At 38.6% G+C, this 16,724-nt stretch overlaps 1 protein-coding gene across 4 annotated transcripts in view; it reads left to right on the forward strand.

The window, feature by feature from the left end:
* The first annotated feature begins 3,394 nt into the window (after positions 1–3,394).
* Ralgapb (Ral GTPase activating protein non-catalytic subunit beta) overlaps positions 3,395–16,724 on the forward strand; it is a 101,688-nt gene continuing 88,358 nt past the window's right edge. For all 4 annotated transcript variants that reach the window (XM_026383153.2, XM_026383154.2, XM_026383155.2 and 1 more), the window contains exon 1: positions 3,395–3,624. The gene's annotated coding sequence lies outside the window, so the exon portion shown is untranslated. The remainder of the gene's footprint in view (positions 3,625–16,724) is intronic.

Here is a 16,724-nt window from a genome sequence, read left to right on the forward strand (position 1 = left end):
GCACTAAAAAATAATAAAATCATGGCATTTGCAGGCAAATGGATGGCATTAGAGCAGATTATGCTAAGTGAAGCTAGCCAATCCCTAAAAAACAAATGCCGAATGTCTTCTCTGATATAAGGGGGGTGACTCAAAATGGGATAGGGAGGAAGAGCATGAGAAGAAGACTATCACTAAATAGGGAAGAGAGGTGGGAGGGAAAAAGAGGGAGAAGGGGAGTTGCACGGAAGACGGAAGGAGAGCCTCATTGTTATACGGAATACATATATGATGTTGTAATGAGAAAAAGAAAAAAAAAGTGTGTCACATTAGATTGGATAGAGAGAAAGGATGGGAGAGGAGGGGAGGAGTAGGGAGTATAGGAATGGCAACAGAATAGAATAGACAATATGATTGATGTATGTACATTCCATGTATGTATTATATGTCAAATTACATTCTACTGTCATGTATGACTAAAAAAATAAATAAAAATTAAAAAAAGAAACTAAAATGAGATACCATCTTCCCCTAATTAGAATGGCTACTATAAAAAGGACTAAAGATAACAAGTGCTGATGAGATTTGAAAAAGAGGAACTCTCATCAACTGTTAGTGGGAATGTAGATTTGTACTGCCATTATGGAGAACAGTATCACAGTTCCTCAAAAAACTAAAAATAGAACTACTATGTGATCCAGAAATCAGTTATGTTTCAGAGACATCTACATTCATGTGTTTACTGCAGCACTGTTCACAATAGCCAGGAATCAGCCTAGGTGTCCACAGACGGATGAATGGATAAAAAAGTGATACACACACAAACACATACACACACAAACACACACACACACAATGGTATAAAAATGATATTGCCAAGTGTGATAGTACACACCTGTAATCCCAGTAATTCAGGGGTCTGAGACAGGAGGATTGCAAGTTCAAGGCTGGCCTCGGCAACTTCATGAGATCCTGTCTCAAAATAAAAAATTAAAAAGGTCTAGGAGTATAGCTCAGTGGTAAAGTACCCATGGGTTCAATCACCAGTACCAGGGGAAAAGAATGAAATTCTGTCATTTATAGCAACGTGAATGGAACTGAAGGTCATTATGTTGAGTGAAATAAGCCAGATACAGAAAGACAAATACTGCATGTTCTCACCTGTGACAGTTTAAAAGTTGATCTTGATGTAGATAAAGGTAAGGGGAGAGGGGCATGAAGAAAGAATTGCATAGGAGGAATAACATCTAGTGTTCTGTAGCACAGTGGGATAACTATTGTTGTCAATAATTGAATATTTCACAATACCTAGAAGAGAGGATTTTGAATGTCATTGTCTGTATGACTGAGGTGTTAGATACACCAATTACCAGCTTCGATCATCACTCATTGTGTACATGTTTGAAATGTCATACTATAATATATATATATATATATATATATATATATATATATACGTACATACATATAATTATTGTGTGAATTAAAAAGAAACATTTTAACAAAGATGATAAAAACTAAGTGCTATTATTTTAAGTAGAAAAAAATCAATTCAAAATCATATCTATTATGGTAAGCATAATTATGAATGCATATAAAAATGACCATGGGAAAAAATAGATGATTGTGAGTAGGATAATAATGTGTGGGATTTTAAAATTTCTATTATTTTTTAGAGTATTATTTGTGAAATAAAAACAATAATAAAACAAAAATCCTAGGTGTTTAGGTTGGAATTGAACACACAACTTTTCTCATTTAAATCAGTAAAAATGTACACTATTCCATTCAAAAGCTGCCCATAAGGCAGAATTTCAGGAATTAATTAAAGCCACAATGTGGGGGGATGGAGGTATTTTCATAATCTCAAAGGCTTTTAAACATTTAAAGCTTCTCTCTCCTCTTATCTGTCACTCTTCCAATTCCCATCTCCTGTTTCTCTTCTAATCTATTACAGGTGTTCATTATTCATTGTTAAGAATGTGTCTGGTTGCAAGTAATAGAAAACTCCAGAAACAGAAAACTATGGCATAAAAAAGATTCTCCCCTCATAAAACGGGAAGGTAATACAGGGTTTGCACTGGTGCCTGGGTATGTCCTTTTGTCTTTCTTTTCTACCTTTCTTAGTACAGTCCACTCAAGGTATCCAAATGCCTGTTGCATCTCGGTTGGAACAGTGAAGTAGGCAGAAGGAGAAGGACACAGATTTCCCAATACTCCCCTTTTATTCTAGGTTTCCCTGGGCCTATATAAGTCTATATCTTATTGTGCAGGACTCTGTCTCACTGCCACACTTGCATGCTTTGCTTTTTAGCCTCTGTAGTGTAGAAAGGGAAAGGCGGGGTGGCTGGAACAGATATTGAGTGAGTTTCCTAAAGTATGTATCACATTGTATTTAAATGTTTGATCCACAATGTGTCCTGGCACATTCTTACCCCCTTTTCCTCTTCATTTCTGTAGCTACTTTCCTGGGCTTGAGGAATTGCTCTCCTGTTTTATCCGTTCTGGGGGAATACCAGTTCCTTTGCCACTCCTTTCAGAGGGTGAGGAGTTGCATTTTCTTTCTCTCTTTGCTCTTTTCAGACAAGCATGCCTTCAGCACTACTCAACATCCTGATCCCTCCCCCTCCGAATATTCAAGGTCAGTCTCAAGGCTAGCCCTTCCGTGAATTTCATCATTCCTCCCTCCTCTTTTCTTTCTGCCCAAGTTTCCCCCTTTACACACACACACAAGGTACTTGGGCTAACCTCACTACAGGTATTATTTTCTTCGTTGAAGTCGAAACCAATTATTTAAAGTGGTAGGTAGTCTGCAAAACGTCTGGTGCATGGCAGGTGCTCAAATCAGCATTTCTTGCTATTAAAAGTCTTATCTCCCATATCAAACTCAGTTACTTAATGAGAGGCTCTGAACTGATGTCTGATTCATCTTTTTAACCCACACCAGGCCTGGCTAGAACGCTGCTCTTAACTAACGCTGTGCCTGTCTAATAAGGCGCCGGGCAAAAGGCATAATTTCAAAGAAAGAATGCTGAAACGGTGGGATGTGAGAAATTTCTGCAGCGTGAGTGGCAGCCAGGATCTTTCAGAGAAGCCCCTTACTCCTCCGCACTGGTAGCAGGCTTGAGTCTAGATTGTCGTATGAGTCATTGGGACACAGGTGGAGTGGCTCCCCGGCTGCACGGAGGTACCGGCATCCGTCACTTCACTTATCGCTCTCCACTGGAGCCGGAAAGGGAGGAGTGAACATGCCTCGCGCGGCCCTCTGGGATGGCTGCGCACGCGCAGCTTCCGGCTCCATGTCTCGGGAATTATTTGACACCACCGGCTCGGCCCCTCAGAAGTCTCTGATCAGGCGCACTGCGCAAGCGCAGTGTCCCATTTGGCTGGGGAGTTATTTGACGCCGCCGCCCCTGGCAGTCGGAAGTTGCCTGAGCGGAGCCCCGCCGGCCGGCCCGACCGGCCTTCGTCGTCCCCAGGCGCCCTGGGAGAGTCACCGACTGGTGTACTGACTGACCGCCTGAGGACGGCCGGCCGGGGCGGTGAAAGAGCAGGCCTAATGGCGCGGGTCGCGTGAGGCGGAAAGCTGAGTGCGGCCGGCGGCGGCGCCCGCCCCAGCGATGCGGGCCCCGCCCGTCGCCTCAGGTAACCGGGCTGTCGGCCCCGCGGCGGCTAGACCCTCCCCTCCCATCTTCTCCTCCTCCCTTTGGCGGTCGCAGGACTGCTGAGGCTTGTTTCTGGGCTCTGGGTGCTCCAGGCGCCTGACCTTCGGAAGCGCATCTCCGAATTTTGAGGGAAGCCACCGGGGTAGGGTACCTTGGCCCCAGGGTCGGCGGCTTCTCTCTGGTCTGTGCAAACCCAAGCTGGCCCTTGGGAGCTGCCCTGGCCGGGCGAAGCTCTCTCCTGGCCATCCGCGGGAGGGGGCGGGTCTGGAGCCTGGAAGACAACTCCGCGAAGAATTTGGTCCAGCGGAAGGGTTGGCGGAGTTGCTGCCGCCCAGTGGGGATGATGCTGCCCATTGCACGGTGACGCTGGGATGAGGAAGAGTTGGTGATGAGAGTAAACAGCTAACCCTTTTCAGCGCTTGCTGTCCTGCAGGCTTTGTGCCAGGACGTACGTTCTGCACATCTAAGTTCACAACAACCCCTTGAGGTGATGGGTGTTATCCCCATTTTATTGGCGAGGTAACTGAGGCCCTGAGCTGTTAGGTGACTTAGGTTCCCAAGGTCACATAGCTGGTAATTTGAATCCAAGCCGTCTGGCTCCAGAGTCAAGTTCTTAACAATTAGGTCAGTGGCTGTCCAACTGTGCTGCATGGTAAAATCACCTGGGAAGCTTTGAAAGATTCTTGATTCCCACATAACACCCCAGACAAATTAAATCAGAATGTCTAGGTGGTGGAAGTCAGCTGTCATTATTTTTGGAAGTTCTCCCTGTGATTCACGTGTTCAGCAGAGTTTGGATCACAACAGTAGGTAATTCTGCATCTCAAAAGCTGCATCAGTGTTTCTCTAGCTTAAGTGTGCAAGAGAAATGTCTTGGCACTTGTTAAAAATACAAGTTCCATCCGTAGGGATCTTTTCAGTAGGCCCACTGGCTTCCATTACACCTGTGATAGGCTATTGGGGGTGGGAAGTAACTTTCTTTGCAGGAATTCTGAGTCACCTGGGCCTTTAAAATGAGTACATCTCCTGTAAAATTGTTGGTTTGCAATTTCCTAAGTAATGCAATACTCATTGGTATGGTGTTTCTAACCTTTTGGTCTTCTTTGCATATGCTGTTCCTCTCCCTGGCCAGTCCTCTAAGCTTTCTCAACACTCTATCCAAACACACACTTCTGCTCTCTCATACATACAATACACATATCCTTTTCTTACTGTCTCTAGCTGTGTAACTACCACATTTCCTTCAAGATACCTCTGCCCCAACCCCCATTCACCTTTGTTTTTTCAGTCTCCTCTTTAGCACCATCGTAATGGAATTTACCAGTTATTTTCTACAATGTTAGTTTTGTCCCTTCTATTGGATTATGAGTAACTTGAGGGCAGGGACCATATTTTCTCCATCTCTGTATTCCTTCCAGTGCTTTACATAGATACTCATAAAACTTTTACTTAATGCAATATTTAAGTCTCTTTTATGCTGTTGATAAACTTTATGCTGCAAATAGAATTTTCTCTGTTTTCATTTTTATAAAGGAACTTGGTAGTTTGTAGTGTTTGGAGTTTTTTTTTTTTTTTTTCCTTCTCCTTGGGAATGTGCTAGTTAGGCTCATTATTTTATCTGTCTAGCAGTCAAACAAACACATTGAGTTCTTACCAATGGCAAGGCACTGTAGGACTAATCGTGTGCAATCAACAGCGCTTGGTTTTTAATGTCTCATTTTATCATACTCAGATACAATCAATTCTATGATGGAAACCTTTCTTTTACCCTTAGGCTTTTGCATGTGTTTCCCCTCTGTCCAGAAAAATGTTTAGTTGTCATACACTGAATATTGTTGCCTTGTTGGTATTAGTAAATGCAAGTAAATGAAATTGCAGTTGGTTGTAGTTCATTCTACTCACTAGCAGAGATAACTTAAGAACTACTTAAGAATTGACAAATTCAGCATTGCAGAATTCTGAACTGCCATTGCCCTACGTGTTTACAAGTTTTAAAGAAAACAGACTAGTAATTCGGTTTGGACTTGGTTTTGGTTAATCTTAAAACCATGTAAGGTTTATAAAGTAGGTGAGTATGTTTGTGAAGATCATTATTAGAGTTTGGGGGCAATAAAATTTTTTATACCAGTTAAATATGGTGAAATATGTAGACTGAATAAAAATATACACTTCATATAATGACATTCTTTACAGTGTAAAGGTTTTTTTTTTTTTTTTTTTTTGTGTGTGTGTGTGTATGTGGTGCTAGGGATTGAACCCAGTGCTTTGTGTATGTGAGGAAAGTACTCTACCAACTGAGCTATATCCCTAGCTCCACAGTGTAAAGATTTTTATGGGATAATTTTTCTTGGTTCACTTAAGTACTGTTTGCTCAGTTTTTAGGCTAAGGTTAATATAGAAACTGACGGGATAATTCATGTTAAGTCCAGGTACTCAAGAAACTTGTTCTTATTTTTTTGATCGCATGACCAGAGTATCCAGTTCTGGTGGTAGCACACGGAAGAAGCTCAGTCTTTTCATCTGAGGTTTAAGTCTCTAAAATAAGGATGAAAAATTCTACATGTTCATGGAAAGATTGAAAGTGACTGTAACTGAAAGATTGAAAGTGACTGGTAACCTGAGAACTGTGAATGGATTCCTTTCAATTTGGGGTATACATCAGTGTCAGCAGGTGTCCTCCCTGACATGTATAAGGCCTTTTGGATAGAATACATGATTTCTTTTGGTACAGGATGACTAAAATTTTAGTATTAGAGTCTGTAGCATTTATTTCTAACTTTTTAATAGATGAAGAAATGAAGTAAGTATCTTGCTCAAGGTGACATGGTTTGCTTCTAGCACATCCAGAATGGAAAGCAGGCCTTCTTCCTTTGGGTACAGTGTCCCCTTCCATGACCCCTTCCTCCACCAGAGGTTGTCTTGTTTGTTGTTAGATTTGAGTGCCTTTGTATTGGGAGTGGGGAAAATGGACAGAGTAGTCTGCTATATTTGAGATATCCAGTTAGATAGGTAGGTGGCAAATGCTTGGTGTATGATATGCACTTTGCTATGTAAACTGGGCATACTAAGAGATGTGAGACAAAATTCCTTTCCTCAAAAAGACTATAGTCCAGGTGCTGGAGTTGTAGCTCAGCAGTAGAGCACTTGCCTCATACTTGTGAGGCACTGGATTCGATTCCTAGTACCATATATAAATAAGCAAATAAAATAAAGGTTCGTCAACAACTTAAAAAATAGTTTTTAAAAAAGACGGTAGTCTAGTCAGAGTTGAAATAAAAATAAAAGTATAGTATCTAAAGCACCTCTGTGAAACAGAATTTTCTGTTCAGATGGAACTGTATCTACATCTGGTGTGTCCAACATGGTCATCACTAGCCACATGTGATATGTGAAATATGACTGGTGCAACTAAGGAACTAAATTTAAGGAACTGAATTTTTAATTAAATAGTTTCCTATTCCTATAGATACTATGTTGGACAGAGTAAGTCTGAGGTTTCAAAGAGGAGAGCTGCTGGATGTGGTGGTACAGGCCTTAATCCCAGTGACTCAGGAGCCTGAGGAAGGAGGATTGCAAGTTTGAGGCCAACTACAGCAATTTAGTGAGAACTAAATAAAAAATAAAAGGACTAGGGATGTAGTTCAGTAGTAAAGGACCTCTGGTTCAATCCTAGTACTCCCCCCCCCAAAAAAAAAGGGCTGATAAATGGGGGCATGTGGGGTCTAAATATTTTCTTTGGGTAGACTAGAAAAAGCTATCTTTGGGGAGACATGTAAACAGAACCTGTCTTTTCTTCCTTTAACTTGAGTGTTGGATAAGATCTTTAATAGAATCTGGTACATAGGTGATTGCATTTTTTTCCAAGTTGATTGATATTTGCCTTGTGGGGTCAGTGGGACTGTAGAAGAGATTATGAACTGCGGTCCTTTTGCATTTATTAGTCATTAAGTTATATGGATGAACTTGAATTCACCTGTGTGCCTTAGAATCTAGCACATTTCATTTATTTGCTCAATGTTTTGGCACCCTATACCTTGTTTTTCTCAAGAGAAGCAGGCATACCTTATAATGTGTACCTTGCATTTGTATGTCCCTGAGTATATTGACTTAGGTTGCTTATTTGATCTTCTTCTCTAAGTCACTTTAGGTAGGTATTCTCCCTGTTTTACAGATGAAGAAACTATGAAAAAGAAATGCCAAGTGACTTGTCCAAGGTCGTATAAGGAATGGAGTCAGACAAAAGGAAGAAGCATTGGACTTTGAACAAGAGTTGGAGTTTCTTGTTCTAGCTCTGTTGTTATTTGATGTAACCCTGAGAAAGTCATAGCCTTAACTTTTTTTTCTTACCTAGTGGCTATTGCAATAAAATGAAGTAATATGTGAAAGTTCTTTGAAAACAACCAATTATACAAAGGTACATGAGATTTCCTGTAGGTTTCTTTTGTATTATGCTGCTTTCACTACTCATCACATCAGTTATTGTATTAATACTGCATTATGGTGTCTTATTGATTTCTCTCTCATCCTGAGTATGAAAACTTCTGGGCAGCCATTGTGCCCTGTTTATATCTCCATACCTACATCTTAGGACAAACTGGATGCATAGAAAACATTTAGTAAGTGTTTAATGAAATAACTGATATGTGGATTTACCTCATGGAGTTTTAAAAAATTGTTCTCTGTAGTTAAACTTGAAGCTGCTTGGGAACAGGGATGTTTATTTACTATTATATTCTCTGTGCTTGGTGCATAGAATGCATGTAATAAATAGTGGTTGTATCAATTGACATAATTAATGTCAGGCTGTGGTCTTAGTATGTCCACCAGTGTATTGATTATTATGGTAATTTGTTATTTAGACTAAACTTACATGTTACTCTGAGGAGGTACTTACAAGCTGTAAGCTGTTCCCCGGCACACAGTCACCTGATAATAGAAACTTGGCAGAAGGAAAACCTAGAATGGGTAGATATGGAGTTGAGAAGGAAATTAATGGATCTGCAGGGGAGCAATATCATCTTCCTGTATTCACTTCTGGAACACTAAAGGTGGCGACTTCTCTGCTAGCAGCTCAGGTTGACAGCAGATAGTCTGTGGGAGGAGATTTATCATTTTACTTCAGTTATGTCTTCATATATCTCACCACAGTGACCAACTCTGCCCTTCCCCTCAGTGTATTAGCCACATTAGAGTTTGCTGTTCTATTGTCTCTTCAGCTTATCTTGGACACTTTTGTCAAATTACTTTAATGGAAATTCATTTCCTGTTGTATCATTCCTATGGTAAAATTAAACTTTTATTCTCTGCCTCCAGTTTGTTCCTATGTATTTATTTTTCTTTTTTTCAGCATTGATTTTTTTTTTTTATTTACAGGTTTGTGACTTGACAGCCCATCCCTGACCTAGGCCCTGCTTCTTCTACAAAAGCAATCTGAAATGGGGTTCTCAGTTGGCATGGGGGAGCCAGCACGCTATCTAGGCCCAGCCAAAGAACCTGGGGGAATAGTAGCTTTGAAACTCAAGCCACAGGCATTGGAAGGGAGGGAAGGAGGGCAGGACTTCTAGTTCAAATGGGCAGTGTGCTGATGAAGTAGACAAGGAGGCTTATGAGGTCTGTTCACCTTCCTGAGCCAGGGCTCCAAAGCTGGGGGAAGGAGTGGCAGAGCTGGGAAAGGGACAAGTCAAAAGAGTTTTGGAGTTAGGTGAGGCCAGTTCAGGTCTTTCAAGCCCAGTAACCTCTCAGGACTCTATGTCTAGGAACACACCTCCACAGCCATACTTAAAACCATACCCACCCACACCCACTCTACGTGCATAGAGGTCTGCAACAGCATTGAACCACCCTGGATTCCTAGGATGTCTCTGAATTGGTACCTAGCCCATGGGTCCATGGCAGTTGGAACTGCCAAGGGATGGATCATCTGCATTGTTGCTGATTGGCCCCTCACAGACAACGATCCAACTGATGTACACGTTCACTGATTCTAACAGACATGTGATGTCATCTAGAATTCCTCTGGGAATGCTATAGAAGAAATGACTCCAGTGTTGTGGTCATGGTCCATTTTTACATCATGAAACTTAAGTGGTTGCAAAGGGTCAGGTGAACTTGGTCTCCAGGGTGTCTTCTTGGAGTTTGGCATCTGATTTGACTTTCTGCATCCCATGTCTATAGCTGGGTGAACCTGTACTCATCTCCCCTTCTATACATTTTTCTCCCATTGAGTTCTAGAAAGGTAAATGTAAGTGATATTGCTGGGTTGGGTTACTTGTAAATGGTATTACTGAGTCAGGTTACCTGACATTGTCATCTCTTGCTGTATACTGATAAACATTCTTGCTATCCTTGATTGAATGCTTAAAAAATGGCATATCATTCTGAGGTTCCTTACAAATGTGCCATTTTATTAACACAGGTGGTCTGCTAGCAGACCCAGGGTAAATGGATCAAGGCACAGCAGGATCCTACCATGGTGCTGTCCCAAGAGGTGGATATGGATATGTATATCCTTGCCCAGGAGAGCCTTGGCTGTGCGGCCGTTCTGGCTCCTAAAAGTGATGATGTTCTCTGAGATCTCATATGTGTGTCTTTGGATAGCCTCAGCTGGTACAGCAAGAGGAGGTTCTTATTTGTATATTTAAGAGTAGGCTGGTGGGCTGGGGTTGCAGCTCAGTAGTAGAACATTTGCCTGGCACATGTGAGGTGCTGTGTTTGATCCTTGGCAGCACATAAAAATAAGTAAATAAATAAAATAAAGGTATTTTGTCCATCTATAACCAAAAACAAATTAAAAAAAAAGTAGGCTGGCAATTGCAAAACTGGGCTAAGTGAATTCACCCTACTAAATCTGTTACACCACACTCTGCCCTCATCCTTTTATCCCCCCAATAGCAACAAAAATGAAGTTATAGGACCTGCATAGTTGAGATGTAAGCTTGGCTCCTGTGGCAAAGATGGGTCAGGGTGACTTCCAGGGTTCTTACTATGTCCTCCAGTACTGTTGTGCAGGTCTTCCTTTTCTTTTCTGAAATACTCATTTTATTTTCAGGGCAGCAGCATGTCATCCATAATGTGTGACTCTCTTTCCTCCCTCCTGAAGAATTATACTAATTCCATTACCAAAAGCAATGTGTGCATTTTATCTCAGATCAGAGGCATAAACTAAACCATAGAAGTTGTTTTTAAGCTCACATGTGGATATAAAGAAAAAAAATTTTTGTAGTTGTAGATGACAGAATGCCTTTATTTTATTTGTTTATTTTTATGTGATGCTAAGGATCAAACCCATTGCCTCACATGTGCTAGGCAAGCACTCTACCACTGAGATACAGCCCAGCCCCATTGTGGATTTTTTTAAAAAAGAACTTGAATTTAGTTTCCAGTTTTTCAAGAGAAGGATATTTCACAGAAATATTCAAATTCCTGTGTGTCTTGAGAAATTAAATTATCTTTTCTAGTTGGATTATCATTTACTGAATAGTAGCTGTGCCTTTTAATCAGAGCTTGTATACTCCATTTTGTCATAGTGCCACCCTACCCACTTTACTGCTTACTACACTTAGTTCTTTCTTTCTTTATTTAAATTAGGTATATATGACAGCAGAATGCATTTTGATTCATTTTACACAGTTGTAGCACAACTTTTTATTTCTCTGGTTGTACACCATATGTGCAGTTATACATGTACCTAGGGTAATGATGTCCATCTCACTCTACCATCTTTCCTGCCCCCAACCTCTCTCCGCCTTTGCCCAATCATACTTCCTCCACTTTTCCCATGCCCTCCCCCTGCATTATGGATCAGCATCCATTTATCAGAGAGAACATTTGGACTTTGATTTTTTTGGGATTGGCTTATTTTGCTTAGCATGATATTCTCTAACTCCATCTTACACTTAGTTCTTTAACTGATGGTTTTCAGTCTTCACAGATCTAATACTTGGTAATGATTTCTGGTTTTTAATCATGAAATTAATAATGTCTAATGTACTGTCTTCCAGAATTTTTAAGAAATCAATGGAACTCTATTACAAATGAAAAACAAATTATTGCCTTTCTAATACAATTAGAATTTCAGCAAAAATACTCAGGGACAACTATACAAAAGAGCATAATAAAGTTGCCAGATGCTCATATGTATAAGTTGAGAAGTAAGACAGTATTATGATACTTTTTCTGAAGTTTGACATTTTGAAGTACAGGCTAAAGAAGTATACATGTAGTTCCTGTGATTGTGTTTCTGACAACAGTGTGTGGTATTAGCAATTTATTCCACGAGTGGCATGGCCATTGGGGATAGAATTTTCCTACAATGATAAATTATTACTAGACAGTTTAATGTATTAAAATTTATTTTGTATTTATATGTAAAATTGAGTTGAATTTTGATACTTAGTTAAGAACAGTGATTTTTCTGGCAGATGTTTAAAAGTCATGTGAGATGTAGTATAATTGCTCATTGTGCAGGACTGCCTCATGCATTGCAGGATGTCTGGATTTCCTGAATGCCTGAAAATACCAACAGCCCACCCAGTCATTGTGTTAACCCGAACACACTTAATATTCTCACAGTGCCCCCTTGAGTGCAGGGTTTTTCTATTAAATATCATTGACCTTACGTTTTGAGTATGTTCTTATTCCTAAACAGAGTTAAGTTTTACTGCTTGTTTTGGTAGTTTAATAGGTACAAAAAAAATACCTTAAAGTTACTTTACTTTGAACTTCTTTGATTTCTTTATGTTTGTTTCTGATGTTTATTTTTCCTTTCATTGTTTTGTTAAAAATATTTTTAGTTGTAGCTGGTTGCAATACCTTTATTTTGTTTATTAGTTTTATGTGGTGCTGGGGATCGAACCCAGGGCCTCACACATACTAGGCAAGTGCTCTACCACTGAGCTACAACCCCAGCCCCCCTTTCATTGTTTTACTTAATATGCTTGTGACCATAGTCCAGTTCTTTGTCTTAATGTATTATTTTTTCTTTTTAGTATTTTGTTAAAATATAGCACCTGTTTTTCTGATATGTACCTTTCAACATTTCAATATTGGGTGCCTGTGACTACTTTTTCATTGTAGTCTTTCTCTAACTTTCTATTTACAGGTTTCTTGAGAGCATTTATTTCAGCTGGGTTGGTAGTGCATGCCTGTAATTCCCAAGGCTTGGGAGGCTGAGGCAGGAGGGTTGCAAGTTCAAAACCAGTCTAAGCAACTTAGCAAGACCCTGTCTCTAAATAAAATATAAAAAAGAATGTAGCTCAGTGGTTAATCATCCCAGGCTTCAATCCTTGATACCAAAAAAACCTCCCCAAAACCCAAAAACAGCATTTATTTCATTTTCTTACATTCAGTCATTTAAAAATTACTGTTTAGAGAATGGAAATGTATTACATTTAAAAACTTTAAAAATGTTTTGAGTAGGGTAGAATTTAAGAGCTATTAATTCTGCTTTGATTGGTCTTTTGTAGAGTTTTTAAAAGAATGATACTCTATTCTTCAGATTTGGAGGAGTGGTAGCCAATTCTTTTCTTTTACAGTACTGGAAATTAAATCTAGGGGCTTATACATTATAGGCAAGCACTCAACTGCTGAGCTACATCCCTATGCCTAGTAGCTGTTTCTTAAAAATGCATATTCATAGACTCAAGCCTAAACCTACAGAACCAAAATTTTCTAGAAATGGCGCCCAGGAATCTGCATTTCAACTAGAGTCTTCTAGATGATTCTTGTGTGTACAGTGGAGTTTAAAAGCTAGTTTAGCTTTTTCAATCCCAAAAAACCAAAGACTGAATGTTTTCTCTGATAAATGGATACTAATCCATAATGGGGAGGGGCATGGGATGAGTGGAGGAATTTTGGATTGGGCAAAAGAGGGGGGCATGGGGATAGGAAAGATGATGGAATGAGACGGACATCATTATCCTAGGTATATGTATGATTGTACAAATGGTGGGACCCTACTTCAAATATAACCAGAGAAATAAAAAATTGTGCTCCATTTGTGTACAATGAATTGAAGAGCATTCTGCTGTCATGTATAACTGATTAGAACAAATAAAATTTTAAAAATATTTTTATTAGTTATTGATGGACCTTTCACATGCTAGGCAAGCACTCTACCACTGAGCCACAACCCCCCCAGAATAAATAAATTTTAAAAAATAAAAAAGGAAATATATTCTCAATCCCTCTAATAAGATTTCTCCAGGAAATATAATATTTGCCATTTGTTTTACATTTTTTAGCCTCTATGTTAATGCAAATAAATAAATAAATTAAAAATGTAAAAGAGCTAGTTTGGCTTTTTATTTTATTTATTTTTTTCCCTCTTAAGTTTTTCTCTAATAATGTATTGTTTGGAATAGATAAATACTAATTATTCTTTTAATATTTGGAAATCATTCAGCATTTATTTTTACTAATAATTATCTTAAAACAAGTTGATATTTTTCAATTTTTATTTGTATGTGACATGTGAGCTTGAGACATACATTAGTGGAATAGAGGGAATATTGTGCTGATATCTTCCTTTTCTCCCATTGGTAAACCTTGACATGGTCTAACATTTATTAATTATCCACTGTGTGTCAGGGACTTCTCAAGAATTCAAGAGTTAAGGTTCCCACTCAGAAAAGCCTAATGTTAGCCAGGTACAGTGGCACATGCCTGTAATCCCAGTGGCTTGGGAGGCTGAGAAAGGAGAATTGTGAGTTCAAAGCTAGCTTCAACAATAGTGAGGCACTAAACAATTCAGTGAGACCCTGACTCTAACTAAATAAAATACAAAATAGGGCTGGAGATGTGACTCAGTGGTTGAGTGCCCCTGAGTTCAATCCCAGTACAAAAAAAAAAATTATAATTTTTTTCCCAATTTAAAATAATCAACAATAAATAAAATATTGCTTAGAATTCTAATTAAAATTCTAATTCTATCACCTTTTACTGTTAATGTCTACAAACACTCCAAGCTGTAGCCACAAGTAACTACTGATGATTGCTCAAATCCAACAAATTCTTTCACACCCTATGTAACTGTTCATACTACTCCTGCTAATTGAAAAGCCATCCCTGAGTTGGGATTAGTGCCTCTTTGTTGCTGAGGCTGGCTTTGAACTCGTGATCCTTCTGTCTCAACCTCCCGAGCAAAATTATAAATTTTATATGAAAGAATAATTAACTGCCTTGAATAACTAATAAACTTGAAAAAAGAACAGAGTAGAAGGGATTTCCTTTCAAGATATTGAAATGTTTTATGTTCTTGGCATAGTTGAACAGAATAGTCATAGATTCCAGTATAAATGAGAATTTAATATATGACAAAATTGGCATTTCAGTTCAGTGAAATAAGGACATCTTTTTAATAGATGATACTGGCACAACTGTGTATTGAGGAAAAAAATAAAATTGAGCCTTTCCTATACTTGTAGGAAAGTAAATTCTATCACTTGTAGAAGTAAATTCCATATGAATATAAAACTAGGGCTGGGGATGTGGCTCAAGCGGTAGCGCGCTCGCCTGGCATGCGTGCGGCCCGGGTTCGATCCTCAGCACCACATACCAACAAAGATGTTGTGTCCGCCGAGAACTAAAAAATAAATATTAAAAATAATATTCTCTCTCTCTCTCTCTCTCTCTCTTTAAAAAAAAAAAAAAGAATATAAAACTAAAATGTGATAAACCCCTTGATGTCTTGCAGGGAAATCTAGGACATTACATGTACTCATTAGGGTGATGTTTTCAAACTTCTTTACCACGACTGATAATATGAAATGTATTTTACATTGTGACCCAGAACATAACACATTTGTAAAAAAATGAAACAAGTTTCACAGAACATTGCTTGCCTTTACTATGTGTGATGCCCTTGATTTATGTCCTCTTCCATATTTTTAAAAGTAGAAATATTGCCCATTTTATTTATTTCATGATCCACAGTTTGAAAAACATTGGTAGAGGGCGTAGGGAGTAGAAACCTTTAGAACCAGAAATTGGGGGCTGGGGTTGTCGCTCAGTGGTAGAGTGCTTGCCTAGCACGCTTGAGGCTCTAGATTCAATCCTCAGCAATTTTATTTATTTATTTTACATAAAAATAAATCAAATGAAGGTATTGTGTTCAACTACAACTTAAAACAAAAATCCAGAAGTTGTAAAATAAAAGTAAATACTTGGCTAGAACAATGAAATTTTTACCTCATACCTATCAAATTAGCAAATTTATAAATAATGCTGATTCCTAGCAGGAAAAGATTCATTGATTCCTAATGTATATGGGAGTTGCTACAGCTTTTTTTGGGAGCAGTCTGGCAAAACCTTTTCACATTAAAAATATATTTACCCAGGGCTGGGGATGTGGCTCAAGTGGTAGCGCGCTCACCTGGCATGCGTGCGGCCCGGGTCCGATCCTCAGCACCACATACAAAGATGTTGTGTCCACCGAAAACTAAAAAATAAATATTAAAAATTCTCTCTCTTTCTTTTAAAAAAATATATATATATTTACCCTTTGATCTAACAGTTTTACTCTTTGAGAACCTATTCCATAGAAATAGAAAGGCTACTCTTAAAAATACATGAACAAATATGTTTATTACATCATCATTTTCAGATAACAAAAGAATAAAAGGAAATGATGCAAATGTACATTATTAGAAACTGGTTGAATAATTTATGCTACACCCGTACCATGGACTGTTACACAGCCAGCAAAAAAATCTTATTAGTTGGTAGAATATTCATGAAATATTTACTATTGAATGGAGAAAATAAAATTAAATACCAAAAAAAGTATATAATCCTTAGATGTGTGTGATATAAATTATTTTAATGTGTTTGAGGTAGGGTGGAGCAAGATATAGGAGAAAGTATTAAGTTAACATGATCATCCAGGGAAGTAAATTATTTGGACAGGGAATAAAGCCAAAATAAAAATGAAAGGGTGAAAAACTACACTAAAAAATCCCTGTAATAAAATATCCTTGTGCATTTATATAAGAGACTATGTATTGTATATGTACATATACTGTATATATGTTATATGTATATTGTATGACATCCATATTCGTGTGTGTATATATGTGTTAATAA

This window comes from Urocitellus parryii, chromosome 6 (genome assembly GCF_045843805.1).
Source record: "Urocitellus parryii isolate mUroPar1 chromosome 6, mUroPar1.hap1, whole genome shotgun sequence".
In the NCBI taxonomy this organism is placed as follows: domain Eukaryota; kingdom Metazoa; phylum Chordata; class Mammalia; order Rodentia; family Sciuridae; genus Urocitellus; species Urocitellus parryii.